The following is a 6,789-nucleotide window of genomic DNA, read 5'->3' as shown; positions in this document are numbered from 1 at the left end:
TAATACCATGAGATGCTCATTAATGTAGATAATGGAAAGAGTGTCAGATTTTAAGTCAGAGACCTGGTTTTGAATGCCAGAAGGATCTACTTCAACCTGGACAAATGATTTAATATCTCTGGGTCTCAGTTTCTTCATCTGTTTTAAAAAAAAGAAAGAAATTAAGGTGTTCTCTAATCCTATAATCTATGATCCTATAAATTTCAATAATAGATAATGCCCTAAATTTCCACACATGGGAACAGGATGCCTCTTGTGGATAATATGTGCATAATGACAGGTCCATATTGCCAACAACTGTGAAGGGTGTGGAACATCACACACTGAATAATTATTATTCACTTATTAAACTTCTGTCTTCTTGACAACCACTGGTGTCCCAGTCTTCATATTTCTGCATCTGGATTAGACAAATGACTTCTCACTTCAAAAAAGATGGCGGCAGTGATCGAGCTAACCATGAGTTTCAGCGCTCTGTGTATGTCCCCTGGTGAGTGGGAGGAAGGACCTGCTGCCAGCTGGGCAGCATTCATGGCCTGGAAGGGCAGGAATGCTGTACCTGCTCATTAATAAAGGGGTGTCTGTTCCCAATTAGACCTGGGCAGCTTCTCTGAGGCTATGGGATGGTACCATCCCACTTCTGAAAGATGTCCTTTCACTGCAAAATCTGCTTCCCGTTCATCTTTTACTTAGCTATACTGAGCATCCGGAGACAGGCAAGGAGTAGGTTTGTCTTCACTATTATAGGGAATGAGAGCTCTCTAATTAGATTCACATTCTTTGGACACCTACCGCTTATCAGCCAGAGCAGAGATTACAGGTGCTCTAGAAACCTGCAGGATCACATAAACAGCCAAGGCAGAAGCTACAGGTGGAGCAGGTTTGGCTCCCACTCCTTCCTTCCACAGGTCTCAGCCAGCAGTTACAAGTGGCAGGGAGGCAGCGTGGAACAGTGGAAACAATACTGGATCTGGAATCATAAGCTTGTGAGTATGGCGCAGTGGACCTAGAACCGCAAAGAGTCCTCTTCCTGGGTTCAAATCTGGCCGGAGACTCTTACCTACTATATGACCCTGGACAAGCCACATAACTCTGTTTCTTCATCTGTAAAAATGAGCTAGAGAAGGAAATCACAAACTACACCAGCTTCTTTGCCAGAAAAACCCCAAATGGGTCAAAAGAGGTGGCAGCTGAGTGGATATGGAAGAGGAGAAAGAGGGAAGAGTTGGGAGGGACTTGAAGGTGGTGAACGTGGAAGACTGAAAGGATGGAAATAACCTCAAGAGAAATTTAGAAGAGGAAAGATAATGAGATCCATGTTGGACGTGTTGAATCTAAGATGCCCATGGAACATCCAGGTAGAAATGCTCACCAAGCAGTCAGTGATGTGAGACTAGAGCTCAGAAAAGAGGTAATAAGATGGAATCATCTCCATAGAGACGAGATAATTAAATCAATCAACCCACGTGTACAGATGAGATCATGGTGGATCTGTCTAGTGAGAGAAAAGGGCCCAAGGCAGAGCCTTGATGGACACCCACGCAGACAGGGTGGGACACTGACAATGATCACACAGGAAAGTCTGAAAAAAGAAAGGTTTGTGTGGTAGGTGAAGGAGGAAAGAGCAATATCATGAAAATCCAAAGAGGAGCATCCAGGAGGACCCAGCAGCCAACGACGCCAAAGTTATTGGCAGATTTTTTTTTTTTAAATGGAGACTCACAAAAAAGACTAGTGGGTTTAGGATCAAGAAATAATAATAACTAACTGGTGCTTTGGGAACTTTGAGGCTTACAGAGAGCTTTATGTGCATTAATTCACTTTCATCAATAATCATTCGCGATAGGAACTCTAGTTATTAATATACATTTTTAAAATGAGGCCCAAAGAATGGGGATCAATTGCCCAAAGTATATTGCCAGTAAACACCAGAGATGGGATTCTAAGCCGGGTCTTCCTCATATCAAGTTCAACCTTCTGTGCCAGTTGACTGGGGTGGGGGGGGGGGAGGGTCTGAAGCCAGTTTGTAAGGAGTTGAGAAGTGAGTGCAAGGGGAAGAACAGGGACACAACAAGCACATAGAAATATGTCTAGAAGTTGGCAATGAAAGGAAGGGAATAAAAAGGACAGTGTCAAGTGAGATTTGCTTGTGACTGTTGTAGTTTTAAGGGTTTGGGATAGCTTTGCATATTTGTTGGAAGCAGTGATAGAGAGGGAGAGAGGGAAGGGGGAAAGGGAAGATGGGAGAGAAGGAGGGAGGGAGGAAAGGAGAGAGACAGAGACAGAGAGACAGACAAAGACAGAGACAGAGAGAGACACACAAAGAAAGACAGAGAGACAGAGATGGAGAAAGAGAGAGACAGACACAAATAGAGAGACAGAGAGAGAAAATAAATGATTGAATTTAGAAAGGGAAGTGATGATTCAAAGGGAAAGTTCCTGGGAGGCAGGTCAGGGGATCAGCAAGGAAAAGGAGGAGAAAATGGAAGATTACATTGAAAGGATTCAGAGAAAAGAGAAAGCTCACCACAGCTGGTCTCTATTTTCTAGGTAAAATAGGAGCCGGGTCCTTGGCTAAGACAAATGTGGAAGCCGGTGGAGTAAGTGCCTTGAAAAGAGGTGTCTGTGATGGGGGAAGGAAGAATGGCACTTTGGGAGCATGACTATTGAGCAAGAGCTGGGCCATTGGCTTGGCCAATGGATACTCAGTCATTACAGGCATGTAGGGCACCCTCTGCCCGAGCAATCAGCCCAAGAACTTGGCCCAGCCAGGCATGTTTTCGGCTTACCATACAGAGGAGCTTTTTGGTTGGTTGCTAAACTACAATGAGTTCTGTATTCAAAAGCCTGCCAGGCTGTCTTGGCTGTGCCGGAGTGAGGGAGCCATGCTACAAGCCTTGGGGTGGGAAAGGGCGTGAGGGGTCCCTCCCCACCTGAGACTGACATGTCACCTTTATTCTTTCTGGCTTTTAGGTGAGGAATATTGGAGGGGACTATGACTTTCACCTGAAAGGTCAAGAGACTTAATCACCACAAAACTTGTGATGGGAATCCAACCACCTGAGGTGCCAGTGAGGAGTGAATCATGCCCCGGAGTGGCAGGGGTGCTGCCCGTCCGGTGGTCTTGCTGATCTCATGGGGGATCCTGCCGGGGTAAATAATGTCCCGAACATAAATGCTTTAAGTGTGAGCCTGCCTCCTCCGGACCTCGGGTACAATAGAAGAGTTTCCCCCTCCTTCTATTGTGGTAAAATGTTTTTACTTCTATTCTTGCTGGATCTCAGTAAATACATCCTTGAAAAGCTTAATTGGTATTAGCTGATTAAATGGCATGGGTGTCAAAGTGATGCTTGATTTTGGGGGAGAGCACACCAGAAGGGGGTGCCTAAGTCCATAACATAAGAGAATAATTAGCTGAACCCCTCAGAGGGAGAATCCTGAGGTGATGAAACTCCCAGCTTTGCTCTGGGAGACTGGATTGCTCATTGTGAATAGGAGTCAAAATAAGTCTCTTCAGAGTTTATGAAAGCACATTGCAATAAAAATTCTCTGTGCAAAAAACCTCAAATTGGACACCTCTCAGTAATCAGTATTGAGGAGGTAGATGGGAACTTGATAAGCCCCAAATAATTTTTACTTTTTCATGGCACTCAGTCCACTTACTTCCACCTCCCTCTTAGCAGAAGACCCAGTTCTTATTTTACCTAGAAAATAAAGACCAGCTATGGCTGGTTCTCGCTTCTCTCCCAACCCCCTCAATATAATCTTCCATTTTCTCCAAAAAAAAAGTGATCCCCTTCCTTGCCAAGGCCTTGCTGACACCCCAACCTGCCTCCTGAGAACTTGCCCCTGGGGATCAACACTTCCTCCTCGATAATTCAATGTAGGTCAGGAGAATGCCATTGACGGGTGCTTTGCAAAAAGGGAAGAAAATGGAAGTTGAGTTCGATTCCTGCCAAAAGTCTCAATTGAATCATTAAAAGAACGCTTGGTGAAGAGCTGTGGGGAGAGAAAAGCAGAGATCATAGAAAACCCCCATGATTTATTTCATCAAGAACAAATCATCCCCAAACTTATTTTCTTTTTTGACAGTGTCATTAGACCAAAGGATGAGGGAACAATATAGAAATATTATTTCTAGATAATATATTACCTATTATATTACCAATTTCTAGGTAATATAATTATATTATTTAACATATTATCTATTTCTAAGTATAATATATTACTTAGATTTTAGCAAAGGATTTCCTAAAACATCTGTGGAAAAGATCAAATCTGACCCACCACCTATTTTGTGAAAGTTCAGATATGACAAACTTTATTTTAAAATGTAAAAACCATTCTTGGCTCACCAGCCACACAAATGGTGGCTTGGATTTGGCCTCCGGCATCATTTGTCTGAGCTAGGCCACGGTATAATTAGTAGAGACACAATTGTCAAACAGAGTAGCCATTAATGATTCCGTGTCAATATTCAGCATCCTTCTCCTCTGGACTTTCTCTCCCAGGACCCAGAAACCTCCTAATGGAAGCTTACTCCAGCCCTGGACTTCATACATTGGAAGCCCCCTCCATCCCTCGGTCTGACTGCTTTCTCTCACATCCTCCATGTTAAGGGGGATCTCCAGGCCTCCTACATCTTTACTCCTCTCCTGGTTATGCTCGTTATTATCTTCTTCCATTAGAATATAAGCTCCTTGAGTTCAGGGACTGTGTTTCTTTCTGCTCATGTTTGTATTCCTAGTAAGGGTTTAATAAATGCTTATTGACTTGACTTGAAAGTAAGTTTCCTATGTCATTAAACATCTTATAAGTAACTGTATAAATTCCTAACTGGCCAATTGGGGGGCAGTGGATAGAGCAGTGAGCCTGGAGTCAGGAACACTCATCTTCCTGAATTCAAAACTGACTTCAGACAGCTGTGTGACCCTGGGCAAGTTACTTCTTCTGCCTCACTTTACTCATCTGTAAAAAGAGCTGGAAAAGAAATAGCAAAATGATGGGTTGACTAAGACCCCAGCAAAAGGCCACGCTGGCAACTCGGTGTCTACGTGGGCCATAGGAAGGGATTGGGAACCTGAGGAGTACTGAAGAGAGTATTGGGCTATGAAGGACTCCACCCTTTTCCCAAAGCTGTTCAGAGCAACTAGACACATCCTTTGCCGGCTGCTGGGCCATAGGACAGGTATGTCCCATGTCTCAGGTCCCTCCTGGCTCAGAAAGATTACACATTTGCCCAAATAATGGAATTAAATGAATTTAGCTGAGTAACTGCACTCACTGAGTGGTGATGAATAAACTATCATCATGTTGTTGAGAGGCCACCAGTAGTATGCTATAGGACACTGTGAGGTCGTCTTTTTTTAGTGACTTAATTGAAGATTTTCAAAAATATATTTTTATTAAATTTGCAAATGGCACAAAACTGGGAGAAATAATTAGTAGGGTAAAAGACCTACTGGAGATGGAAAATTATGCCAGCGGTGCAGAAAAATGGGCTGAAATAACCAGGATGAAATGTGACGGGGATCAGAAGAAACATGGCATTGTAAAGGTTGGAAACTTCAGCTTAATGGCGGCTGCTGGGCGTTGGGACTGGACATTGGTACGCTCCTTTGGCCGTCCCTTTTCTGCCCTGCAGTTCTGCTGTTAGATTGACAACAACTACTTAACTCCTAATTGTTTGCAGCATGTTTGATAAAGACCCCATGTATAATGACCGCAAAACGTCACCCTCTGAGCCGGAACACAAGCAACTCTTGCTTCTAGATTCAGTTTGAGCTGTATCTATTTCCCATCTTTCCTCGGGGAAGATGTAGGTTTGAGAGTTGGCCCTCAGTTGTGAAGTTTTATGATAAACAGAAGGCATAAGGATGACAACAGATGAATTCAGAACAAAACAGAGCCATCCTCTATTGTCGCTTGGCTGTAGATCCAGCAGATGTGCAGATCCAGAAAGAAAAGTGGTGATGGTTAATATCTGCCTCGTGGTAGGTCGCTCAGGGAAATCATGGCAGAAAGAGTGGGAGGAAGAACTGAGTAAGGTTTTCTCAAGCCTTTAGTGGTATTAGCATGACTGCTGAAAGAATGTTCTGCCCCAGCCATCTGTTCCAAGAACAGAAACAGAATTACAAAAGCCTAAGCCAAGATGAAGCAAGTTGGGCATGAGAAGCAGAGTGGAAGGTGTGAGAGTGTTCTTAGCAATTAAGAAACAAATTAAGGAGCTGTTTGCTTACAGATGATTTAAAAAAAAAAAAAAAAAACAATTATCCTTATCTCCTACGACCAATGGTCACATGCCTCGGAATGGTCCTTGAAAGATTATTGTTTCTTTTGCTTTTGAGAAACGGAGAAAACCCCAGATTAGAAACTAGCAGCAGTGAGTTTGAGAATTAAATGTGTCCTTAGCTCCCTAGGTGACCTTGAAGAAATGGCCAAATCTTTCTGAGTTTCAGCTTTTTCATCTGGAAAATGAGGGGGCCGCAATCCCTCTATTTTTGTCCACCTGCATTTTTTATTTCCTTCTCAGGTCTGAGATTTGGGTTGAGTCTATGATTTCTTGTTTCCTTTTCTTTCTTTCTTTCTTTTTTTCAATTCTAGACACAAGCAGTAGAATCCTGAGACCCAGTAGCTCAAGCTAGAATGATTGGAGGCAAGATTCCAGGCCGGGACCAGAACCCAGAAAGGGTGTTGGACCTAGAACTTGGGACTGCTCTATCTAGAACTGAATTAAAATGTGAATCAAATCCCCCCTTCCCCCTTCCAGAGACTAAGGTGGTAGAGAGG

At 43.4% G+C, this 6,789-nt stretch overlaps 1 long non-coding RNA gene across 2 annotated transcripts; it reads left to right on the top strand.

The window, feature by feature from the left end:
• The first annotated feature begins 2,341 nt into the window (after positions 1 to 2,341).
• LOC116422987 lies at positions 2,342 to 4,772 on the top strand. Of its 2 annotated transcripts, none has more exons than XR_004233476.1 (3): positions 2,342 to 2,550; positions 2,974 to 3,153; positions 4,512 to 4,772. It is a non-coding gene; the product is annotated as an uncharacterized LOC116422987 (long non-coding RNA). The 2 variants fall into 2 exon arrangements; XR_004233477.1 differs by having other exon boundaries at positions 2,549 to 2,600.
• Positions 4,773 to 6,789: the final 2,017 nt, after the last annotated feature.

The sequence above is a fragment of the Sarcophilus harrisii genome, chromosome 3 (assembly GCF_902635505.1).
Source record: "Sarcophilus harrisii chromosome 3, mSarHar1.11, whole genome shotgun sequence".
NCBI lineage: Eukaryota > Metazoa > Chordata > Mammalia > Dasyuromorphia > Dasyuridae > Sarcophilus > Sarcophilus harrisii.
The sequence above is the reverse complement of the archived record's forward strand: the minus strand, read 5'-3'. Positions and strand labels throughout refer to the sequence as shown.